The sequence below is a fragment of the Marmota marmota genome, unplaced genomic scaffold, assembly GCF_001458135.2.
Source record: "Marmota marmota marmota unplaced genomic scaffold, marMar, whole genome shotgun sequence".
NCBI lineage: Eukaryota > Metazoa > Chordata > Mammalia > Rodentia > Sciuridae > Marmota > Marmota marmota.
The window spans coordinates 61,775,791-61,799,589 of NW_025999968.1; the positions used below are offsets into that span (position 1 = coordinate 61,775,791).

General features: G+C 58.2%; 2 long non-coding RNA genes across 2 annotated transcripts in view; one reads left to right on the plus strand and one right to left on the minus strand.

Annotated features, from left to right (window-relative positions):
• The window catches only part of LOC125616984, a 31,621-nt gene extending 28,443 nt beyond the window's left edge, over positions 1-3,178 (minus strand). The window contains exon 1 of the long non-coding RNA XR_007347837.1: positions 2,386-3,178. This is a non-coding gene — a long non-coding RNA (uncharacterized LOC125616984). The remainder of the gene's footprint in view (positions 1-2,385) is intronic.
• Positions 3,179-16,096: 12,918 nt separating this feature from the next.
• On the plus strand, positions 16,097-19,205 carry LOC107136524. The gene is made up of 2 exons (XR_007347838.1): positions 16,097-16,802; positions 18,754-19,205. It is a non-coding gene; the product is annotated as an uncharacterized LOC107136524 (long non-coding RNA).
• The last annotated feature ends 4,594 nt before the right edge of the window (positions 19,206-23,799 follow it).

Here is a 23,799-nt window from a genome sequence, read left to right on the forward strand (position 1 = left end):
GAACAGAAATTTCAAATAAAGTAAAATATACAATGAAATGAGAACAGAACATGGAGGCCAGAAGAGAGTGGAATGCACTCTAAGGAAGGAGGGAAGGCGGCCCCTCAGAACTCCCCGTCCAGGACACACCCTTCAGGAATGGAGGTCAGAGGGGGACGCGGAGGGAGAGAGGCCTAGACAATGTGCCCCCAGCAGGCCTGCTCCCAAAGAAGCCCTGAAGGGCGTTCTGGGGCCCAAGGGAAACCATGCAGTGGAGCTCAGAAGGCAGGCGGGAAGGACAGGCAGACGCCAAGGGTCTCTGGACACGGCTTTAAATTATTTTTTATTTTAAATTATTTTTAATTCTTTAAGAAAAGTGTGACTGTGGACAGCAAAGCATGTAACCCTGTGTGGCCTTTGACGCTCGCAGCCACATGACAACTCTAACAGGGGCTCCACGCTCCACCCTCGGCCTCCTTGAAGCAGCAGTGTGAACCACGGAGGTCCAGCTTGGGGCCTCGCAGTCTCCCGGCCAAACAGACAAAAGAGAGACTCAGCAAAAAGCCAGCAGATCAAGTGGAAAACGGCAGAATATCAGAATAAGGAAGTGGGATACTGGAGCAGAGGGGGCAGGGGAAATGGTGAATCGCGATGCGGCCCCAGCCCCCTGTGACTGCACCACAGCTATGTCCCCAGACACACCAATTAAAAGCCAAGTGACAGCACAAATCGATTCTAAACCATGCAAGATCAGCAATCGGACCAAGAGCAGCCAGACACAAGGGACAAGAGGAGCAAGACCAAGGTCACCAAGTGCTACAGAAGGAACCAGAGAGTCGCAGAGACCAGGCAGGGCTGCGTGACCTGAAGGCCCAGGGGCTCCAGAGCTGGAGAGCTAAGGAGGGCCTTTTCCCTGGATCCCACAGAGGGACCAGGGCCCAACCAACACCGTGGTTCTAAACTTCTGGCCCGGATCTTTGAGTCAGTCTGTGCTGCCGGCCCGGGTGTGTGGCACTGTGTAACAGTAATCCAGGAAAACCCCACGGGCTGTTTTCCCTCTGGGTGGCCCAAGCCTGCAGGACCCAGGCCTTTCCAAGTCACCTGAACCCTGTAAACAAGTGCGGCCCAGAGCCCCACCGCAGGGGCCAGGGAGTGGGGGAGGGGAAACAGTGGGCCCAGAGCCTGGGACACACCGGCCAGGGGTGTGCTCTGCCTAGCTGGCCCTGCTGCCAGCCTCGGTCCTCTGACCATCCACCACTCTCTCCAGGGCCACTCCCGCCCTTCCCTGCTGGGCTTCCTCAGCAGGGCCACCTTCCCGCCTTTGTCCTCCGGGTTCCTCTGCCTGCTAGGGTTGTTTTGATGTGCTCTGGGGTTTGTGCCTTGTCTGGCCCTGGCTATGGGGAACCTTATGTAACCAGCAGGACCCATGGAGCAGGGAGGTCAGGCAGGGAGGACATGTACAGGCCGGGGGCAGGCCACAGTCCCCAGTGCTTGGCAGGGTCAGTGGCACACCAACTCCCTGACCAGCTCCACCTTCCTGCTCTACCTACAGCCCCGGGAGCAGAGCACAGGAGTGGCCCAGCCAGGAGGCAGCCCTTCTGCTCCACCCTGGACAGCAATGCCCAGAGAACCCGGAAAGAAAGGTGGGCTACGGGGTCGCTGAGAGATGGCAGAGCTTGGACAGCTTGCTGGGATGGTCTCCAGGGAGGCAGGCGCTCAAGGCAGCTCAAGGCCATGTGGAGGTGACCCCAACACTGGGAGGGGAGTAGGGAAGGGCAGGGCTCACAGAAGGAGCAGGTCGCCCTGTGGACCTCGGGGACCAAGTATAGACATACTCAGGGTTGCCCCACCTGTCCGGAGAACCTGGCCTCTTACCGTCCAACTGCCACCTGTCCCCATAGGGCTCCTGGAGACTATAACCACCCAGCATGTCGGACCTGGCCAGAGGGAGCCCTCGGGCAGAAGGAACCACTAGCCTTTCTCATAGTGGCTGCCACGGGAGCCAGCAGAGCCCTGCAGCTTCTGGCCCAGGAGCTGTGCTGCTGGCGCCCAAGGTCAGGGGTCCTGCTGCGGGAGCTGGGGCCCCGGGGGAGGCAGGAGAGAAGGCAAATCCCTGGCTTCTCCTAGGCGCCCACCCGCATGAGCCATTGGCCAAGCCCAGCTGGAAGGTGGTGGACCCCAGAACTCTACCCAGAGGGGCTCTGCGAGGGCATCTGCCCCTCACAGGCCCAGCACTGCCCTGAGCATCGGAGGTGCGCGGCATCGCATGAGCCCTGGCACGGCCCCGAGGGAAGACCCCAGCCCCCAGCCAGCTCCGAGGGCCCAGCAGCCTGCACAGTTCTGGCGAAAAGCTGGACTCCCACTGATGCTCAGGAAGGGCTCCAGAGGGGTCCAGCCAGTCCTCACCGGTGTGTCCTCCGGGGGCGGGTGGCACCAGGCCGGGCTGGCTGATTGTCTGAGTCCCAGGCGGCCAGGCTCTGACGTGCCCAGCTGCGTTGGAGCCACGGCCCTGTTTGTTCCCTCACCAGGAAGCCAGGGCTTTCCCCTTCCTGAACGCTCCTCAGGAGGCCGCGTTCCTTTTCACTTCCGAAATAGGAAGTCTTCCACGATCCCCTTGCCAGCTGCGTGGAGAGCTGGCTCTCGGCTGCTGAGACGAACGTGCAGGAAGCATCCTTACCTAAGAGCACGGCAAGCTGATAAGGGCTGGAGGAGGCCGGGGCCTGGAGCAGAGCCAGCAGGAAGCCAGCGTGGTCTCCACCGGGAGCCCTGGCTCAGCCCAGCACCACTTCCGGCCTGGCCTCCAGCCTCCGCCGGGCTCCTGAACACACTGTGAATCTACAAGGGCCAGGGACCCCTGGACATGAGAACCAGTACCCCCAGATCTTCCCACTTGCACACTGCTCAGCAAGCCCCCAGGCCCTAGGGCTGGCCCTTTTCACTCCTATGTCGGACACATCCCAGGGCCAGCGCTCGGTTTCCCAGCAACAATAAAAGCAGAGGGAGCCGGGCGCACACCTGTCATCCCAGCAGCTCGGGAGGCTGAGGCAGGAGGAGCACAGGAGTGGCCCAGCCAGGAGGCTGGGTTCAAAGCCAGCCTCAGCAAAAGCAAGGCACTAAGCAACTCAGTGAGACCCTGTCTCTAAATAAAATATAAACAGGGCTGGGGATGTGGTTCAGTGGTCAAGTGCCCCTGAGTTCATTCCCCNAAAAAAATATATATATATATATATATATATATATATAGAGAGAGAGAGAGAGAGAGAGAGAGAGAGTGAGAGAGGGGGTGGTGGTGGACATGGACACACCTACAATAAAGTGACCACTGAAAGCCAGGAAGAAGGTCTGCGGAGGCCAGAACCACAGAGAGGAATGGAAAGGCCCACATCAGGGGCTGTGGGGCATCTTGAGACCAACACCCTGCAGCAGCACGGGGCACAAGAAGCAGTGAGCATGCCCAGTGATCCCAAGTGGGTGCCCGAGGAAGGCGGGAAGCAGGCAGTGGGGGTCCTCACTGCTCTGCAGACCCATGCGGAACTGCCCACACTCCACCCTCAAGCAGAACCCATCTTCCAAATGGCTGGACCCAGTATTTCCACAATGGGGGAAGCAGTTCTGAAGGAAAAGGACTGAGTTTTAATTGTCCATTAATACTTCTTGGTGACAGCTGATGGGGTGGCACAAGCCTGTGGTCTCTGTGCTCAGAGTCTGAGGCAAAGGAGCCCAGAAGCTCAGGAGTTCAAGGCCAGCCTGAGCAACAGAGTGAGCCTCCACCTCAAAAAAATAAAGAAGTAAAAAATAAGTTACAATAGACCTTCTTGGTGGAATCCTGCGGTTCAGCTGAGGAGGTGGGTTGAAACAACCCACAGCACTGTAGTGACGTCTAAGGGCACATTAAATTCAGCACCGACATAGGGAGGGTCACAGACGTCAGCCGCTCCAGAGGAGGGCAAGATGGAACACCCTGGCTGGCACCCCTCACCTCTGCTCCCCCAGGGTGCAGGCCGCTGTCTTACGTGGGGATGACTGCAGCGTCCCCACGGGGGTCTGGTGCACGGGAAGGGGCCTGTGCTCGGCAAGCCATCCCACAGGGCCACAGATGCGTCTCTGCTGCTGTGATTTCCACAGCCTCTGCTTCCTGGGTCCCACGACTGACGCTGGGTTCTGCAGATCAAATCCACCAAGGATCCCAGGAGGCACCCCATCCTGGCCCCTCCCCACAAACTCACTCAGCCCTCGGAGAAGAGGCAGGGGCTGGAGCTCTGGGCCAGGCGCCACGGGACAGTGTGGGCTCAGGCTAAACCAGCGTGGGTCCCAGGAGGACTCTCTCCTCTCTGCAGCTGATGGCCATCTCTACTGGCACAGTGGAAGTGTGGAAGAGTCCCCAGCACTCGCCCTTGTTTCTGGAAGGATTCGTGGGAGCAAACACTGTCTAAGCCACGTGGGCAGCTGTAGCAGTGGGCCCCACACCAGGCCCCGTGCCCACTCAGCCACAGGCACTTGTTTCCAGGGGTTCTGGTGAGGGTGGCTGTGACCAAGTGGGGCCAAGGCACTGGCCAGCAGCCAGCGAGCCCTCAGGGAGAAGCAACAAGCTTTGGTGGGGCCCACAGTGTCTGGGAGCTGGCCCCTCCTGGGGGGTAGTGGCATAAAAGGACAGGGGGAGGACTGGGTGCTGGGGAGGCCCGCTGCACTGGCCAGCAGCTCATCAGGGGGGCTGCAGGGGGGTCTTCCGCAGCGGGGCTGGCCAAGGCCCCTGAATTAGAGGAGCTCCCAAGTGCTCGGCGGACCTGCATCCCCACACATCCTGCCCCTCTGCCGAGTGGACATGGACCCGAGGCTCAGAGCCACGTCAGTTCTCAGGGCCCTGGCTGGGACCAGGGGACCCCATGTGGCACCAGTCCCACCACGCTCCTCAGGTAAGCACCTGCTCACGATTTCCCTGTCCAGCCAGAGGGCAGGCCACCTGTGCCGTGGCCACAGTCCCAGTGAGGCCCAGCAGCTCAGCATGGACATCACCGGAACGTTCCAGTCTTTGCTTCTCGAGTCATGATCTCATGATCTCACCAAGCAGAGTGTGGGGCTGGGGCTCATGAGGGCAGGGATACGCCAGAGCGCTGGGCCCAGGCCCGGGTCAGGCCCAGGCCTGGGCGGCACAGGGACCGGCCACGGGGTGAGGGACGCCCTGCGCTGCACCCACAGCAGAGATGATAGGGGAAGACAGGGAGGAGGCCCCCAGACTCGGCTGGCTTCCCCCAAGTCTGTCCAGTTCAGAGCCATAAGTAAAGGGTGGGGGACCAGGTCGGGGCAGGCAGGCAATATGGCCTGACGCTCCTCCAGAGCCCTCCAGGGCCAGAGACCACCCACCCACACTCAGGCCCGCAGCCCTGGGAGGTGGGCGCTCCTGGCCCCGTTGCCTGGGGGGGAAACAATCCCGGCTGCCCTGCAGCACACAATGGGGACCCAGGGGGGCATCAGCCTTGGATGGCAGATGGGGACCATCTCACCATAGTAGGGCCACCAGCCACTCCTGCGCAGGGCAAGGTGCACCCTAAGACACGTCCCCGCAGCTGTCTGTGAACTGCCCCAGCCTGCGAGGGTGAAGTCACCCCCAGGCTTCCGTGATGCCAGCCCCTCCCCTGGGCAGCATCAAGAGGAGGAGACACAAGCCTGCCTCCCCGATCCCTGGAGACCCTTCCTGGTCACCAGCGATCTTGTGTGTGGCCACACAGAGCCAAGGAGGCATGGCTGCCAGGGCAGAAAGACGTTCTCCCTGGGTGCTGGAAACCAGCCTGGGCTCCCCCAGAGCAAACCCAGGGGCTCCCAGGTGAGGAAACGCCAAGGCAGCCCTCAAACCCTGGGTCTGAGACTGACCCAGAAGGGACCCTCGAGGCCTAAGGAGGCAGGGTCACGGTGAGGGCTGAAATGTGTCCTCAGAACTCACCTCTGAGGCCCTACACCCCAGGGGCCTCGGCACATGACTGTATTTGGAGACAGGCTCTAAGGAGTGATCAAGGTAAAAGGAGGTCACTGGATGGTCCCTGGTCCAGCACGACTCTGTCCTTACAGGAGGACATTAGGACAGACACACAGGAGGATGACCCTGTGAGGACAGGGGGAAGACGGCATCTGCAAGCCAAATAGGTGTAGACCCAGGAGGAACCAGCCCTGGGACACCTTGACTTTGAACTTCAGCCTCCAGACATGAAGAGTGAACTTTATGGTCTAAGCCTCCAGTCTCTGCCCTTTGTTGGGCACCCAGCGATTCATAATGGCAAGTCGAGTGGACCCTCTGCCTCTGCTCAGCCCTGCAAGGATCAGGATGATGTCAGACTCTGACACGAGGCTTCCCAGGCTCAGACTATAAAGACCCCAGCCAGATGGAGTCAGACTAGAGAAGGGAGGATAGATGGACGGCTGTGAGGAGGGCCTTCCAAACCCACTGGGCACACCTGGGCCCAGGCGGTGACCTGCAGAGGCAGGAAGCAGGGTGGCCCTGCAGCCTGAGAGGCTCCAAGGGCAGGGGAAGCCCTAACATTAGCCACGCACCTGGCCTTGCAGGCAGAGCCCAGGCCGGACACGCACAGCCGCACACAGCGTTCCAATCTACCTCGGCCTCCACCAAAGTTCCCCACTCGCTTTCAGGCCCCAGCAGGCAGGGGAGGTGGCTCTGAGCCCTGAGAGCTCTGGCCACCCACTCCCTATCTCCAGGGCCCCAGGGCCCTGAGCTGGGAAGGGAGGATGTGAAATTGGTGGCTGTCCACATCTCACATGGGAACACGTGGGGCCAGGGGGGTGGGTGTGGATCGGTACTTCCAGGGGACAGGCCTGGTTTACTGTCCCCCCTGGACGACAAGAGGTTGAGGGGCCCTCCAGGGAAGCATGTCGCTGCGGTACACCCAGGACCCACGGCAGACAAGCCCAGGCCTAAGGCCCTGCATACCCCAGAGGAAAACCGATTCTCCAAACGATCCATTTACCCAAATTTCAGACAAATATTTTCAGGTGGTCTGAGCAGCTGGCTGCGGCCATTTACCAGCAGGCCCAGGAGCAGGGGCCTTGAGGGGTGGAGGGCACATCTGGATGACCATGGGGGTAAGGTGGGCATGAAGCAGCAAGAAAGGGAGGGCTCCAGAGCTCAGGAAGGGAAGGCAGAGTTGACACAGGGGATGGCCTGCAGTTAAGAAGCTTCTGCACAGCAAGGGGAGCAGCCGGGGACCTGAAGAGAGAACCCACAGAGCGGGAGAGAATCTTTACTCACAAAGGATCAATATCCAGAATAGAGATAAAGACACAAAACACCAAAAAACCAAAGGATCCAATTACAAACGGGCAAATGAGTCAGAGACACTTCTCACAAGGAGAAATACAGACGGGCAACAAAGACATAAAAAGATGTCCAACATCATTAGCAATCAGGGACATGCAAGTGAAATCTACTCTGAGATTCCACCTCACTCCAGCCAGAATGGCTGTCATCAAGAATACAGCCAAGAGTGAATGCTGGAGAGGACTGAGGAAAGGAACACTTTTACGCTGTTGGTGGACTGGGAATCTGTACGACCACTGTGGAAACCCACATGGAGGTTCCTCAGAAGACTGGCCTGGCGCCACCACGTGAGCCAGCCAGCCCACTGAAGAATTCCGTCGGCATGCTGCAGGGAGACAGGCACACCCGGTTCACAATGGCCAGACTACGGAGCCAGCCTAGGTGTCCATCAGCAGATGAAGAGTTAAAGAGAATGTGGTCTATAAGACAGGGAGGCTTGGAGGACATTCTTGGCTATTCATCAACTCCATCCCCAGTGAGTCCCTTGGGTCCACCCCTCTCTGGGCAAAGGGGTTTAATAAATTGATGTGACTCTGAAGATAAAATGCAGGGGGTAAATCCAGGGCACGGTGCACCAACTGCCAATCTCTGTTAGCTGTGTGAGCTCAGGCAGGTTCTAAGCCTCTCTGTACCTCTTTTCCCATCTCAGTCAGCCCAGGAGACATTGGCAGAGGTCAGGAATGCCCTGAGAGTGCTCCAGGTCCAGCAGGTGTCACACCATCAGACCCTCAGGACCCCTCGGTCCACTGGGACCTGGGAAAGGGGCAGGTTGCCAGGGCTCCCCTGGAAGCTCCCAGGAGCTGTCCTTCCTTCTTCCCCTGCTTGGGGACCCCACGGGGATGTGCCAGCAGCCTGTGCCTCCCCAGCCACTCTCCCTCCCAGTTGCCTTGGTCAAACCTCCTTCCCTTTCTCCCGTGGTTGCTCCCTTGTCACCCTGACACCAGACGGTCAACCATGTTGGCATGGGGAGGGCCCATCTGCCCCCTCACGGCACGCTGTCCACCAGGACTCAGGTGTCCGCTGAACACCTACACGGTATCAACAGAAGAGGGGGAGGCCCTTTTTCTCCACCTCTGTCCTGGCCACTGACTTCCCAGGGGCCTCCCCAGGCTGAGCTCTGCCCCCATGCCTGCTCCTGCTGCAGGAACAGCAGTTCCACAAGTCCCATCACGGCTGTCCCTGGAGACTCGGGCAGGGGACAAAGCACAGGGGACACATGGGTTCTAGAGGGCTCCCACTAAGCTGCTGCACAGTTTTGCTGGCCTCAGGGAGCTCCTGCTGAACACAGACCTGTGGTGTCCACTCCACCGGCAGGACAGTCAGAGGCACCCTACGTACGTGTCATCGGTGCCACATGGTGCAGAGCCTGTTGGCGAAGCTTCAGATCCCATTATGTGGTCTCTGCCTTGTCACGATCACTCCGCTTACCGCAGCGCCGTGAGCCTCAGAGCTGGGACCTTGCTGCGTCCACAGGGCCTTCCAGCGTCGGGCACCCCCCTCCTGACTGGGTCCCTTTGGGCTGCTATAACACAATGACACACCTGGTGGCTTCTAAACAACAGGATCTCTTTTCTCACGACCCTGAAGGGTGAGTTGAGGTCAGGGTGCTAGCAAGTTGGGCTCCAGGAGGGCCTGCCCCTGGGCAGCTGAACGTCCTCACGGTCCTCACAGGGAGGCAAGGCAGCCTGGGGGCCTCCTACAGGGCACTCAGCCCGTTCACTCTGTGTGGGGAGCCACACGGAAGGACCACGCCTTCCAGTCCCGATGCCTCGGGCTCCGGCCGGCCACTGCATTCACTGAGGCCTGGTCAGAGACCCACGGGGATAGTAAGGGCTCTTCCTCGTGGGTGTGCCCCTGGGGTTGAGTTACACTCACCTGTCCCTTCTAGTCCTGCCCCTTCTGCCCTTTTATGGATAGAACTTTCTAAGGACAGAGTCCCCCCGATAAAAGCTGGCTTCCGAACGTGCTCCCTCTCTCTCGTCAGCCTCTGGCGACTTTCTCTTGCTCTCCCCCTGGGGAGCCCGAGGCCGAGAGCCGGGAAGCCGTCCTGAAACCTGTGTGAAGGTAAATGGTGTCTGTGTTTTATTTTGTGTGCCTTAGTTCAGCTGCCCGCGCTGGTCGGGCGGCCACTGTGACCCCCCACCTATCCGCCTCCCAGCAGCTCACTCGGGTGGGGATTTCAACATGTGAGTCTGGGGACGTGGACGTCCTGACGGGAGTCACCGCTCCACGCATCCCATGGCCTCTGCTGCCCTCCTGCTCTTGTGGCCGCTGTGTGCCCGGGGCCCTCTACCGCAGGGCAGGAAGGAACCCGCTCCTTCCAGGAAAGCTCGTCCTCCATCCTGCAAGATGGAGTCGGCTCAGCCCTCGGAGTCCCATGGCTGGGGCTGGTGTCACCTGTCAGAGGAACCAGCAGCGAAGGGTGACACCCACAGACAGGGAAACCATGACCCCAGAAGGCTGTCTGTCATGCAGCACCTCCATCCCCTGCTCGGCACACACAGGTGCTCCTGTCCCGGTCCTCAGGGTGGCTGTCCCTGCCTCTCCTGGCCGGAGCCAGCTTCCCCCACGGACAGCCAATTCCTGGAGTTGTGGGGCAGACCTGGGCAGGGAATTTCTTGGAATTGGCAGGACTGGCCTGGGCTCTCAGAGAGCCTGGCCTCCTCCTGCAGGCACTCCAGGCCAGCCCTGGCCCTGCAGCTTTCCCAGGAGACTCCTTCCACCGAGCCCTCTGCCACCGAAGCCAAAGTCCTCTGCACCCGAGTGAGTCACCCAGCAGACATGGGGACGGACGGGCTCCCGACCTGTCTTACCAGCATCCCTTGGCTTCAAACCCCTCCGTGCCTGGGGGCTGTGGGGCTGCTCCCTGCCTCAGAAGTGAGCTCCAGGGCACACACACAGTCCCAGCGTGTGGCAAGGGACCAGTGTGCTCCCTCGGTGTGGGCACAACAGGCCCTGCATTCCGGGAGCACAGATCCAGCAGGAAGACAGGTGGGGCAGAGAGTGCGAGGCTGGAGCTGCTAGGACCCCCGGGCTCGGACACCAGAACCACGAGGAGCACTTGGGCTCTGGGACCCCAGGGCACCAGCTGGCCAAGGTCTCTCCCTTCTTAGGACATCTGCCCACTTATCTGGGCTGCTGCAGGCAAAGCTGGACCCACGTGCTGGCCACCTCTTCTGTGGGGACTTTTCCCAATCCCAGGACACTTCCAGGTGTACTCTCAGGTGCACTCGGCACCTCAGCTGTTCAGCAAGGAGCTGAGCAGATGGGCCACACCCACACGAGCCCCATCTCAGGGTTCGACACTTGGATGGCAGTGTGTATCCCTTGCTGCTGGTGGCATGTGACAAGGACGTCTCCCAGGAGGGGCCTGGCAGCGTCTCTCAGAACCCGCCCAGAGAGGGGGACCCGCTGGCACACAGACGCTCTCTGCACACTCTCCCCGCTTCCACCCCTCAGTCCTCCTAATGCGCACAGCACGGTTCAGACATGCCCCCTCCAGACCCCCTGGTACTTCATCGCGCTCGTCCATCATCCGCCCTCCTGACCTCTGAGGCATTTCAAAGTAGATGACTGCAGTGTTCCTTGGAGAGAGAAAAAACCATCTGAGTGTCCACCAACAGGGGAGACAGGGGAGCCAAGGCCAGCACGTCCACGTGAGGGGCCTGCCCAAGACGCATGCTGGAGTGGGAAGTCGAGACCTGCGGGGACTGAGGCCCCGGGTGTAAGCGCAGCCCCCACCACATATCGCACCCCAGGCAACACAGACAGCCGCGGTCCTTGAGACCATGCCCCCAGCGGCTCCGCAGCCTCCTTGCTTTGTGCAAGGACCAGCTACAGTGTTTGCCCAGATTCTCAGAACATTCCGTTACTGACGTGTGACTGTGCCCGTGTCCATCGTCCCACCTACAAAGCAGGAAGTGGGGTAGTGCTCCCTGGGGCCAGCCCACAGCCGGGAACCCTCAGCTCGATGACCCCATCTCCCGTCCCTGGAGGGCAGATCCTCAGAGGTACAGGAAGGACTGAGCCAGCCCACCCCTGGGCCCTCGCTCTGCACAGACCCTCCTTTCTGCACAGATCCACTTGGGCTTCCTGGAGTCACCACCAAGCAGTCCACCTGCCCCCAAGTCCTGGCTCAGCTCTGCTTCAAGAGAACCCACGCTAAGCATGTCTCAGGTAGAAGCCAGCACATCTGTCACGGATGGAAGTGGGGAGCCCCTCAGGAGGAAAATCAACAAACTGTGACGATGACAGCCTTGGGAGGACACCCGCAGGAAATTCACTTCCCATTCCTGCTCTTGCTCTTCTGTCCCTTGTGAACCTCACAGGCTGAGCACCCCTGATCTACTCAAAAACATGCTCTTAGTTGCCAAATCCAGGTGTCCACCCAGAGGCTCAGTCCCTTCAGCCTAACACACAAGTGCTCCAGAATGTTCCACAGCTTCATTTAGCAACAGCCAGCAAGTAGGAATGTCAGGCCAGATTCCGGGACCCCATAGACCTCCAGGAGCCGAGTCCCATGCGAACACACCAGAGTCTTTATAGCAAGCTCGAGCCTGGACTCAACCGTTCGCGACGCAGCGGTCCCAGTCCTTTGTTCAGTGAGATTTTATAGGTTTTGGGGGATACTCTACGTGTCACAACATCACACAGCAAATCATTCCATACCGCGGGAAAGTCAAACAACAACTCTTAACATTGATTAGCACATTCACTGTGGGAACAAGCTGGGTGGGTGATTGGCTAGTACAAGAGGGGGATTCCTTTGAACTGATTGGTTTAGGCCATGAGGGGTGTACGTGCTCAACTACATGGTTTCCCAACTTGTTATCAACCACCATAAACTACTGGGGGTCATCTGGCATCCCAGGTATTTCCCTGTCTCAGGCTGATTGGAGGTTGCTAGGGGGTTGCTATGGGTCCTCACCTAGCCTGACTGAGTCAGGGACACCTGGCACAGCAGATCTCCCCTGTTATTTGCAGACAAACAACTCAGCAGGGTGGGAATGTGCCTAGGAGCGCTCTGTGGGTTTTTCCTTAGGACAAGGGTCACGCCCCCTTCCTTAGGAAGAGCCTTGAGGTAGAAGCTGTTTTCAAACATGAAGTCACATCAGTCTCTCAGGAACAGCCCAAGTGTCCGCAGGCACTGCTCCGATACACTCGAATGGCCCATGTGCAGGCAGAGGGTCCTGGCCACAGAGGACACAAAGCCCCGACACCTGAGCAGCTTGGGCAGAACTCACACTGCCCGGGGAAGGGCCAGACACCAGAGCCCGAGAGGTTCCTCCCCTTGAAATATTCAGAATGGGCAAATCGACAGAGACAGAAACTCGTCAGTGGTAGCCAGGGGCTCGGGCAGGAGCTGGGATTGATGGCAGAGGACATGAGGGATCTTTCTGGAAGGATGCCAGTTTTCCACATTAGGAGGTGGCTGTGGGACTCAGTAAATTTACAAAAATCACTGAGTTGTACACCTGAAACAGGTGAATTTGGGGCATATAAATTCTACCTTAACAAAGTCATGTAAAAATGAAACAAAACCAAAAACGGTGAACAATGCACCAATAGGCACATGGGAGGGGGCGGCCCGTACGTGAAGCCAAGGTGACGCTGGTCACACGGGACACAGCTGTTCCCTCTGGGTCACGCTGGTCTCACGGGACACAGCTGTCTGGGTGAGCAGCCCCACAGAACTACCTAGGATGTGGCCAGGCATCCACAGAGTACGTTTCCCCAGTGTCATTTCTGCAACTCAAACAAGAAGAGCTTAAACAAATAAACAAACAAGAAGGCAGCCCAGGGGCAGCCGCACCGGGGACTCTCAGCTGCGGTGAGAACATTCCGTCCGGAGCCCTGCAGGTCTCTGCGCAGGCAGCTTGCTGACGCCAGCACCCACAGCTGGCAGCTCTGCCCCACACGCCCTCATGCCATGGCCCAACCCTCCCTCTGTGGGTTGTGACCCCAGGAACACATGTGTGGCATTGCCCTGCAGGACCGAGGCAAAGGTTAATGCCAGGCCAGGCTGAGCCCCCACGTTCATGAGGATGCCCTGCTCCCCCAGGGGTGGCCAGGACACAGCCAAAGCCTATCCACGAGGGTGCTGAGGATTCTCCATCTTGGGCTCTGCCAATCCCTGGCCACCCCACCTCCATCCCACCCTCCAGCAGGGACATCAAGTCCCCACCTCAGTGCACAGCCCAGGGGGAGACCGGCCTAAGCAGACAGGTTAACTGACCGTAACTGGTCGGGCGTAGCCCAGGAATGTCCCCAGGGTGCTCCTTCTTCTCAGCACTTTATTTATTAAGCTTAGTGTAGGAATCAGGTAGCCCAGGGATGCTGCATTCTTGGCCACCTAAGTCTTGATTAAAAGTCTCCAAGCCTCAGGTAGAGCGCTCGCCTAGCACGTGTGAGGCCCTGGGTTCAACACTCAGCACCACATTACAACAAACAAATAAACAAAATAAAGGTGTTATGTCCAACTACAGCTAAAAAAAAGTCTCCAAGCTGCAGATGTTGAAGCCAGGATCTCCAATTGAGAGTGGGAGATTCTTGTGCCCCTCTCAGCTTTTTGAACGCTTGCCCTGAAATACATTCCAAACGTCTATGGGAAGGACGGAGAGCCCCACGCATGTTCTCAGGCCGTCCCAGCTACGAGAGCTGCCTGCTTTGAAGTCCTCCTGGGGTTTGAGTCAGATTACGTCGAGTCTTCTCTGGGGTTACAGAAGTCCTTTGTGACCCAAAGAAAGAAAAATACCACCTTCCTAGTGTCGAAGGGACAGACAGGCAGGGCACCCAAGACAGCAGGAGACAGTTTTATTTGGCTGCAGCCAGGTCCAGAGGGCACAGCTTTTGCTGTAATCAATTAACCCCCTGAACCCCGAGTTCAGGGAGTTTCAGAGTTTTATACCCAGCGTGTAAGGGGAGGGGCTCAGAAGCTCACAGTCTGCAGAAGTTCACATAAATCAGCTTTTTCTCTCACTGTTCTGGGCAAGTTAACCCTTCAAGGACCACACCTGAGAAGGGAAGAGCTGCTTCTCCCCTCTCTTTCCTCCCCTGCCAGCTGTTACCATGGAGCCCAATTGTAACTCATCTTAGAAATGTAGACATCTCTGTGAAGCCCAGCTCAAGGCCAGAGCCTTGTTTGCACAGTTCTACAAACTACTATACTGGATACCTGTTTGCGAAAAGCTAGTAAGGGGTGTCCAGCACCTGGAGTGCTGGTATCTCCCAGGCCAGTGGCCAAGTAAACAGGGCGACATGAAAATAGGAAGTCTATCTACTTGAACTCTTTTGCTGACAGTCCTAAAATCAGCCACGGTGGAGATTTCTGGAGAGGCCCAGTTAAGACTTTTCTGTGGAGAAAGGGGGTGCCACTTCACCAGAACAATGGCGATAGTTTGCAAATGGTCCACTATCAACTGTGTCCATGCCAGACTAAATTTGGCCCAAGAAGGCCTCTGTACTCGGGCACTTTGTCAGAACTGTGGCCTGGCTCAACAGACCCCGGGCAGCCAGGTAGGGCGAGCTCTGCCACGGGCACCCAACCCCAGCAGCCAGTCACAGGTGGCCCACACTTCCAGTCAGGCCCAGAAGCCCCTGGTGGGTCCAGGAATGCTTCCAGAACTCTGAACTCTCCTGGTCCTGAGGGCCGCCTGGTTCTAGAAGCTGTGGAAGGGCCACTACCACCTGCGTAACTGCACGGGGTGTAACTTTGCCTTTTAACGCTTGATGTGAGCCGGGCTCGGTGGTGTGCTCCTGTGGTCCGAGCCACTCAGGAGGCTAAGGCAGGAGGACCCCTTGAGCCAGAGTTCAAGGCCAGCCCAGCCGGCACAAACCACAAAACAGCTGATGTCCTGATTTTTAACTTCATTAGAAAATCGCCCACGTGCCTGACGGGGGAGCAGCAGCTCACAAGCACACGGCACCCCTCACCCCTCACCTGCGCCACGTCACCACTGGCCGAGCCGAAGGCCCACTCTACACCCCTCGCCCCGAGCACCCTCCAGCCCTGGTTCACTGAGAAGTCAGTTCCTCCTTCCACCCTTCAGCAGGGTGAGGGAGAGGGCGTCGGGCGACTCGGTGAAGGGGAGCAGAAACGGGAGTAGGTGAGGAGTGAAGGCGGAACAGGCAGAGACAGACACAGAGTTTACTTGTCAGAGCTGACAGACAAAGGCCACCTCTCTGTGGGAGACAGGGGCAAAGCAGCTTGAGTCCTGGGACTTTATGGGGAGGCTCAGGAGTTAGAGGGGGGGGGTGTCCTAATGCAGGTGACCCTTGGGAGGGAAAGCGAAACCTTTTCCTTAAAATGGCAGGTGTCACTTAAGATGGCCACCCAGATGCTAAGCAAGGACCCCCTTTTTTGTTTTTATTGGGCCCCTTAGGGAACAGGGACAGAGGTCAATCTTCTATAACTGCTTCCTGCTGGGAAGGGGTGTTTGAATCCCTCATTAGGGGCGCAGGATGTCACTGGAATCATGATGGAGGTCGAGTGGTGGTGGAATGCTGTCCCAGGTGTGGGCAGCCACTCTGAATGACCCACGCCTTCCATCCTGAAGCTAGAGGCTCTGACCAATCACTACGTTTCGTAGTGACTTGGGCATTGTCCTAGTTCAGGAAGTTGGGGACGTGTCTTCAGATGTAGGCAAGTCACCCATGGGGTTGAACTACGCTCACCTGTCCCTTTGTAATACCACCCCTTGCCCTGTTTGGGATAGAACGGTTCCATGGAAACTCCCTTTGTGTGTCCCCTTCTCTTGCTCTGCCTTTGGGTGTGGCCTTCCTAGATGTCAGTCAACCTGCTGACAGTGGACATCATGAAGCTAGACTCAGCCCCCTGAAACCTGACCCCTGGCCTCATTGGAATGGCTTCTCCTCAATAAAAGGGGTCAGCACACACTCACTCGCTCTTTCTGGGGACCCTTAAGGTCAGAGAAGCCATTGCAGGACCCCAAATATAAAGGTCTCTCTGTCTCTTGTGTGATTATTTTGTGTAGCCCAGGTCCCCTGGAGTGACCCTGAGTGTCTTAGTCGTGAGGAACACGACACCCAGGTGCCCCAATTTTTGGTGAGGGATTGGTATTCCCGTAACAAAAGCTGGTTTACAGTTTTGTTAGAGATTATTTGGACCTGGTCTTGAGCCAATCTAATGATGCAGGGGACAAGCATTAACAGAAGGCCTGTGACAAGGAGAGGGGTCAGGAGAGGAAGTGCCCGCTGGAGAAGGGGTGACTTGGCGCCCACCTTCAGCAGAGGAGAGCTGTTGTTTCCGACCTTCAAGGTCCTGTTGGAGTTGTTTATCTGTCCTTTGCTCTACAGATTGATTGACACCAAACAGCATTCCTCCTGTAGGGACAAAGTCCGCCTCTTTTGGCCATGAAAAGATCAAGGCCCCTTGGATTCTGCAGAACCACAGCGGCTGAAGAATCGAGCTGGGACTGGGTGGTTACTATGGTTTGAGCAAGTTGCTGTGAGTCCCTAGAAATTGGACTGGTAACTCCTGGTGAGTGCAGAAGGAGGGAGGAGGGCAAAAATGAAAAGGGAAGGGTGGTCCTCACGGTTCTGCAGTGTCCCGTGGTCCTCAGAGACCGAAGGAAGGGGGGGGGGCGGGTTCCGGCCTTGGAGAAAGGCAGCTTGAGAGGGCCTGTGGGTGTCTCTGTATAAAAGGGGGAGAAACCGTTTTAAGTGGGAGTTATGAACCCAATATGGGAGGCCCTCAAGGTGGGCCGCCAAGGGAGTGGTAAGAATGACCGATAGGGTCCAGTCCACTTTGCAGAGAGTTAAGGGGAGGTGCCTGTTGGGGGGTTAAAGGTACCAGGGCGCCAGAGACCGAGTGGGAAAGGAAGAGGCAGAACTAGGCTTGGCCAGAACAGCATCACTGTGTTGCCAAAGAAGGTTCCTCATGTGTGCAAGAAGGGGCCAGAAAAGATGAGGAGCAAGGGGCAGCGGAGAATCAGAGGGGCTGAGCTGAGCAGGGAGGAGGGTCCATATAGGAGCTCAGAGGGGAGATGTGGAGTGGCTTCCTTGGGAAGGCTTGAGACCTAGAAGAGCCCAAGGAAGGATTTAGTCCAATCTAAATGTAATCAAGGGATAGTTTAGTGAGAATGTTCTTCAAGGTCCGGTTGGTACGTTCCACCTTGCCAGAGGACTGGGGATGCCAGGGGACATGAAAATGCCAGGAGATGTTGAGTGCCTTAGCTACTGACATGAAACATGGCGAGTAAATTCTGGGCCATTGAGACTGGAGCGAGGAGGGGAGGCCCAATTGGCCTGGATGTGGTGGGGTGCCCGGCATTCCTGTCCCCTGTGCCCTGCACACCAGGGGGTAGACCCACAGCCTTGGTCTCAAAGGTTGCTCTGGGCAGGGATGGGCCTTCCACTGTGTCCCACCCCAGGGGCAGTGTCCAGTTGCTCCTCTGCTTGCCACTGGGTCGACTGGGCCCTGATGTGCTGAATGTCCCATATCCCCGTCACCTCCTCACCCAGCACCTCGCCACAGCCAGACTTCATTGCTAGTCACAAACTCAGGACTCTGACTGCCTTCTAACCCTTCCTTTGCCATCTGGCCTTTCATGGGGAACGTCCCCCTCCAACTCCGCCAGGACAAAAACTTGCATCTGTCCCTGTATGCACCAGTTTTCAGAACAAGTCGGCTCCTAGCACCCTGTGGGGAAAACAGCTTATTAATTGATTAAAAGAAAAATAAACACAGGAACGAGGAGGCTGAGGTCTGTGGAGCAGGCCATGGGATGGAGAGAGCAGGGGCAGCATCTGGGGTCCCTGCCTCTTTGAAGGTACAAAGGCAGGTACCCTCTGCAAGGAAGTGACGAGCGTGAGACCCCAGTGAAGGGAGGAGGTGGTCCAGAGAGGCTTCCAGAAAAGAGACTGTGCAGAGGTGTGCCGCAGAGCCACCCAGGAGCTCCAGGCTAGCAGGGAGGAAGGGAGTGGAGCAGGAGGGCAGGAGTCAGTGCTGCCCCAGCAGCACCCAGAGCCAGCTCACCCCAGGGAATTCAGACTGGGAAGTGTCCTTAAGACTGTGCTGCAGGCCTGTTCCAAAGCCCAGGAGGCTGTGAGCAGGCCGTGGGCCAGGTGTGGGCAGGGCGTGGGCAGGGTCTGAGCAGAGCATGGGCAGGGCGTGGGCAGGATCTGAGCAGGGCGTGGGCAGGGCACGGACAGGGTCTGAGCAGGGGGTGGGCAGGGTCTGAGCAGGGCGTGGGCAGGGAGTGGGCAGGGTCTGAACAGGACGTGGGCAGGGAGTGGGCAGGGTCTGAGCAGACCCAGATCTGAGGCTCATTACTGAAGGCAACTCAGCCACAAAGGAGCGAGCATGACCCACCTAAAGGCCCTTCACGAGGCCTTTAGGCCAGAGACAAGAGACACCACAGGAACTCGCTTTTGTCTCTTGAAGACACACATGGTACACGTAACATCGATACGTGCATGCATACATGCAGGCCAGCACACATGCGTGGAGTCTGCTCTGCCAGCCCGGAGGGATGAACAGCAACCCCTGCGTACCAGTGCGGCCTATTGATGGTCATAGGTGTCAGGTCCGTGGTGGCCACCTAGAAGAAAGCAGCCCGCGGGGGAAAGGAACATCAATCAGGGGCCGGCGGAAACGCCTGTCAATCCGCGAGGTCTCCTGACTAACACCTGTCAATCAGCAGGACCCCCTGGCCAATCCTGGAGTTCAGCCGACTGCCCTGACCAACTCCAATGGGACAAGGGACTCTAAGAACACCTTTTCCTGTCCCAAGCCCTTCCCTTACTGCTGTGAGCCCCGTAAAAGTCCAGTCCGGTCAAACTCCCACGCGGTTTCTCCTCAGACCCTCCTCCTGTCCACTCTGTGGGTCTGATCGAGTTCTGCCCGGGAGTGATAGCTCAATAAAATCTCGTTCAGCATTCAGCAGCCTTTTTAAATCTGCCTCCTTTGGTCGCTGCCCACCTCGTCTGATCTTACAATAGGTGCCCCTGCCAAGGCCAGACGGTGATGGCAGGGGCCTCGCAGGGCTACCTGGGCACACTCAGAGCTGACTTCACGAGGTTCTGTTGTCACGAGAATCAGATCGGTCAAGAACAGGCAAACGGCATTCGGAGAGCAGGAGAATTCAAAATGTATTTTACACCCAGCCCCCGTTGGCCCAGGAGAGATCAGACTTCAAATTCTCACCATATTTATAGGCTATCTGGTGCCTAGTCTACAGGATAGAAGACCATGCATTCTAGGAAGCGGCTTTACAGAAACAGAGTGTGATAAGGGGAAGAACTGCCCCCCACCCAGGCCTTCCATAATCTCTGCTTGGGCCTGAAGTCTCCCTCAACAGGGGTGTTCACAATTCAGAGGCGAGTAGTTAGATTCCCAGAGGTAGTTATTTACAATCCAAAATGTAGGGACCTGTGTGTTAACCAGGCTTCCTGAAGAAGGGCCGGCTTCAGCGGGACCCTCCCTTTCCAAGGCACTACCCCTCGGGACAGTGTTCTTATACAGTTTGTTTACATCCAAGCCTGTTTGGTCACCCATTACACTGTGAACCCAGAACTGTCTTAAAATTTAAAAAGTGTATTTAAAAAACAAAGGTAGGCTGGGTGTGGCCAGTATCAGAGCACATGCTTAGCCTGCAAGAGGCCCTGGGCTCCCATCCCAGCACCCAGAACAAAACAAACAGAAAGGAAAGTTAGCTGAGCTGCCTGGGCGGGTGGCCGCAGGAGTGAGTGGAGCCCCAGGTGGCACTGGTGTCGGTGACGGTGACAGTGAGACCTTGCTTCCCCAATGCTGAAGTGTAACCCCAGAGAAGCACACTGCGGCAAGTGTGAGGTGGAAAGTGGGCGGCTTTATAAAGGACAGCAGAGACGACTTCTCCCGCAGGAAGAAGGGGACCCGAATCCGTGGAAGGGGAGGTCTTCCCTTTTTATAGCTAAGGTCTTTTCGTCCTCCCACACTCCTGTCCTGTGTTCCCTCTGTCCTGCAGTGACAGAATGCAGGTGGGAAGGCCAAAGGTGGGAGTTGGGGGACTGGAGGAGTAGTCTGGGCAGGAAGGGCCTGGGGAGGTCTGATCAGCACCTCCCTGTTTGCTGGGAGCTGCTTCATTAACAGTTCCTTAGGATGGGTTCGGGCCTTGGGGACACTAATATTCAATTTCCCCAGGTGCTGTTCTGGTTTCTGGACTCCATTCTCGATAATGGTCTCCATTTTCTCTATCTTACTTGATATTAGACCTGACTTACCTAACTACACTAACTACCTATCTGTAAATCTGGCTTCAGCGGCCTCCTGGTCGTGGTGTGTGGACAGACAGAGGTGAGGGACACAGGGTGAGGCTGGCCTGGGCCGCGGGACCCCTTTAGAGCCTGGAGGAGGGTGGCCACAGAAAGTGGAATTTGAAGCCATGCACTTGGGAGAGGTGCCCAGGATGAATGCAGACAGAGGGAGGCCCGTGGATGTCTGTATCAGAGGTGGACTGTGTGGGTGTCCTCAGCGCAGAAGGGAGGCCACTGTGCCCAGCACTTCCCAGGACTGGCCCATGACTGACAGACACCGAGGCTTCCTTGGAGATGCAGGACCCTGGCCAGAGCAGAGAGGAAGCGAGAGGAGGGGTGCGGGCCTGAGGGAGGCAGCCCTGCTGGGGTGGGGGGAGCCAGGCCAGGGCAGGAGAGAGGAGGGCTGATGTCCCTGGGAAGAAGAGGGTGCCCAGAGATGGCCCCGTGGGACAGGCCACCTGACCACAGGAAGGGCTGGAGCCCGCTGATGGCCAAAGGGGACTGAGAGGCTGCCCAGCGCAGGGAGAAGGGAGGGCCAGGGATGGAGACTGAGGGTGCTCAGGCAGGTGGGCGGCGGGCGGGCGGCAGGAAGGAGCTGGGCGTCAGAGGGGGATTAAATGAGGACCTTAACAACCCTCGCTGTGTGAGGGGTAGGCCCCGGGCAGCAGCAGCAGCAGCACTCGGCAGGAGGGCAGGAGGCTGAGTCGGGTGAAGGGTCCGGCAGGCACCCTGGGGGCAGGCCCAGGAAGGACAGGATGGCTGGGGAGGGCTGCCAGATGGCATGGTGACTGCAGGTGGTAGCTTCTGGGGCCCTAAGAGGCACAGCCGTCCCCTGGGGCTGCAGGCCCTGTCCCCCTGGTGCCCACCCAGGCTGCCCCCGACCCCGGCCCTTCTGATAGGGCCAGAATTTAAGGAGGACATTTAAACCAACACTTGTATTTTTTGTGGCACTTCCTGAAGACCATTTCCTGAACTGAGAGTGACTGTCACACTAACACTACCCCATTAGCTTTGCCCCTGTACTTGAACCCCAGACCTTACATTGTTCTCTCCACTGAGGTCAGAGGCTGAGCTGTTTGCCCAGATCCTGTGGGGTGCAGTGGGAGCCAGGTCTGCCTGAGCCCCTCCTCCAGCACAGGCCTGGCCTGTGGCTGACCTGTGGCTGGATAGGAGTCTGTGGCTCAGACAGGGCCACCAGGACAGGGCAAAGCAACAGCATCAGGAGAGGAAGAGCCCTTCAGGCATCAGGGAACATGCCTTCTCCAAAGACAGCGGGCTTCCTCCTGCAGCACAGGACGACACCATGGACGCCGGGAACTGCTCCTGGTCTCCTGTGATGCCCACTGGGTGTTGTGAGAGACAACATATCTGTTTGCTTCCCCTGCAGGAGGAGCACAGCCAGGGCTGGCTGTCACTAGCATCACCCTGTCCTCCAGGGTAAAGTAAAGGAATAGAATGTTCTCCACTCAGGGCCCCGGGTGCAGGTACAGGGGACCTGCCCCGAGGCCTTGGTGTGGGGGGCTGTCCTGGGAGGCTGGGCAGCCCGCCTCCCTCAGCGCCCTCCATTGGCCATGCAGGGGCCTGGGGAGACCCTGGAACAAGACACCCTTGTGAGCCACAACCATCTGCAGCAGTTCTTCAGGCCTGGGTCAAACCAGACGCTGGAAGTCACCGCAGGCAGGTGGACCCTGCAAGCTCTCCCTGGAAGTCACCGTAGGCCGGTGGCCACCCCAGCTCACCTCCCTGTGTGTGAGCCACTCCCCTCTCTCCAGTGCTGCTTCCTGAGATGCTCTGGAAGCTGGACCCCTGGCTGGGCTCACCCACATGGTGGCCACACCAGGCTCACCCTGAGAGCCGGCCATAGAGCTCAGGATGCCATTGCGTCTTTATAGACTCATCATTCTCCATCCCAACTGACCCAGTGTGGCTGAACTTGTGTGGCCTACAGAGAAATTCCAAAAGGATCCTTCATGCTTCATGTGGCGCAGGGGCCTGAGTGCCGCTCCTTGTAGGGCTGAGGTGGGGGGATGTGTCCGTGAGGCCCTTCCTTGAGAACAGACCCAGGGCCAGGACCCAGGGCCATCCAGGTCAGAGCAGGGAGAGGAGGGAGACAGCTCACACTCTCAGGACCTGTAGGGCCTTTCTTTCCTCCCAGTGGAGGGACAGGCCCCAGGGGGATGGCCTACCCAGTGCCCCTGCACACGGTCAGGCTCCGGGCTGGGGGAAGAAGCATCTTCTCACTCAGAAAACACATTCTGATCATTCTTCGTCCTCCCGCCCCCTCCCCTGCCTGCTCTCCCCAGCCTGCCCCTCTCTCCGTCTCTTTCTGTCTCTATCTCTGTCTCGTACCCAGTGCAGCACTGTGGGAGAAGCACTCTGTTTCCCTGTCCTCTGAGCATTGAGAGGACAGGCGTGTGTTTGTCACGGTGACTCACCCTGGTGGCTGCCGGGTGCTGGTGGAGTCTGTGCTAAGCTCCAGGGCGAGGCTGACGCAGGAGGGGGTGTGGCTGCCTGGTTATTTGAGGGATGTCCAGCGTGGGCAGCACTGCCCAGCTGTCAACACTGATCCCTGAGCTGCCCTGACAGGTGCCGTGGTGGGGACATGTGGGCACGGAGTGCCTCTTGGGGCTCAGCCTTCTTAGAAAGTAGGAAGGGGGTAAAGGGCACAGGCGAGAGGGCTCTGAGGCTGGGCTCTGCGCGGGGCAGGGGCCGGATGCCCCTCTGCTGGCTCCTGGGGGCATGAAGAGGTGTGCTGCTGGGCCCCCTGGAGGGTTCTGCCCCGCGCTGCTGGGGCCTTGGCTCTCCTTGGGCTCCACCACGTTCCACGTTCAAAGCAGCGGCAGGGGACCCTGCCAAGGAACAGCCTCCCCAGGACTGAGCCCATGGGCACCAGAGTCGGCACTGGATTCTGCAATAGCTCCACACGGTAGCCCCGTAATGGCCACATTCATTCCCCAGCAAGTGACCCATGGTGGGGTGGGGACACAGCTATGTACTGGCATGTCCCCACTGGCCTCCTCTCGGACTCCCTTTGTGGTGGGGGAGCACCCGCAGGCCTTCCCCGAGGAAATGTGGGATGGAGAAGGTCAGAACGTGGGTGCTCCTGGGAGGCCAGGCTGTGGGAAAGGCGCCAAGGTCCCTGGCTGAGTCAGGACTTCCACGTTCTGTGCCACCTGGCCTGGATGAGCTGCAGGTTCCAACTGAGCAGGGAGGGGCGGCTGCTGGCCCAAGAGAGGGGCCCA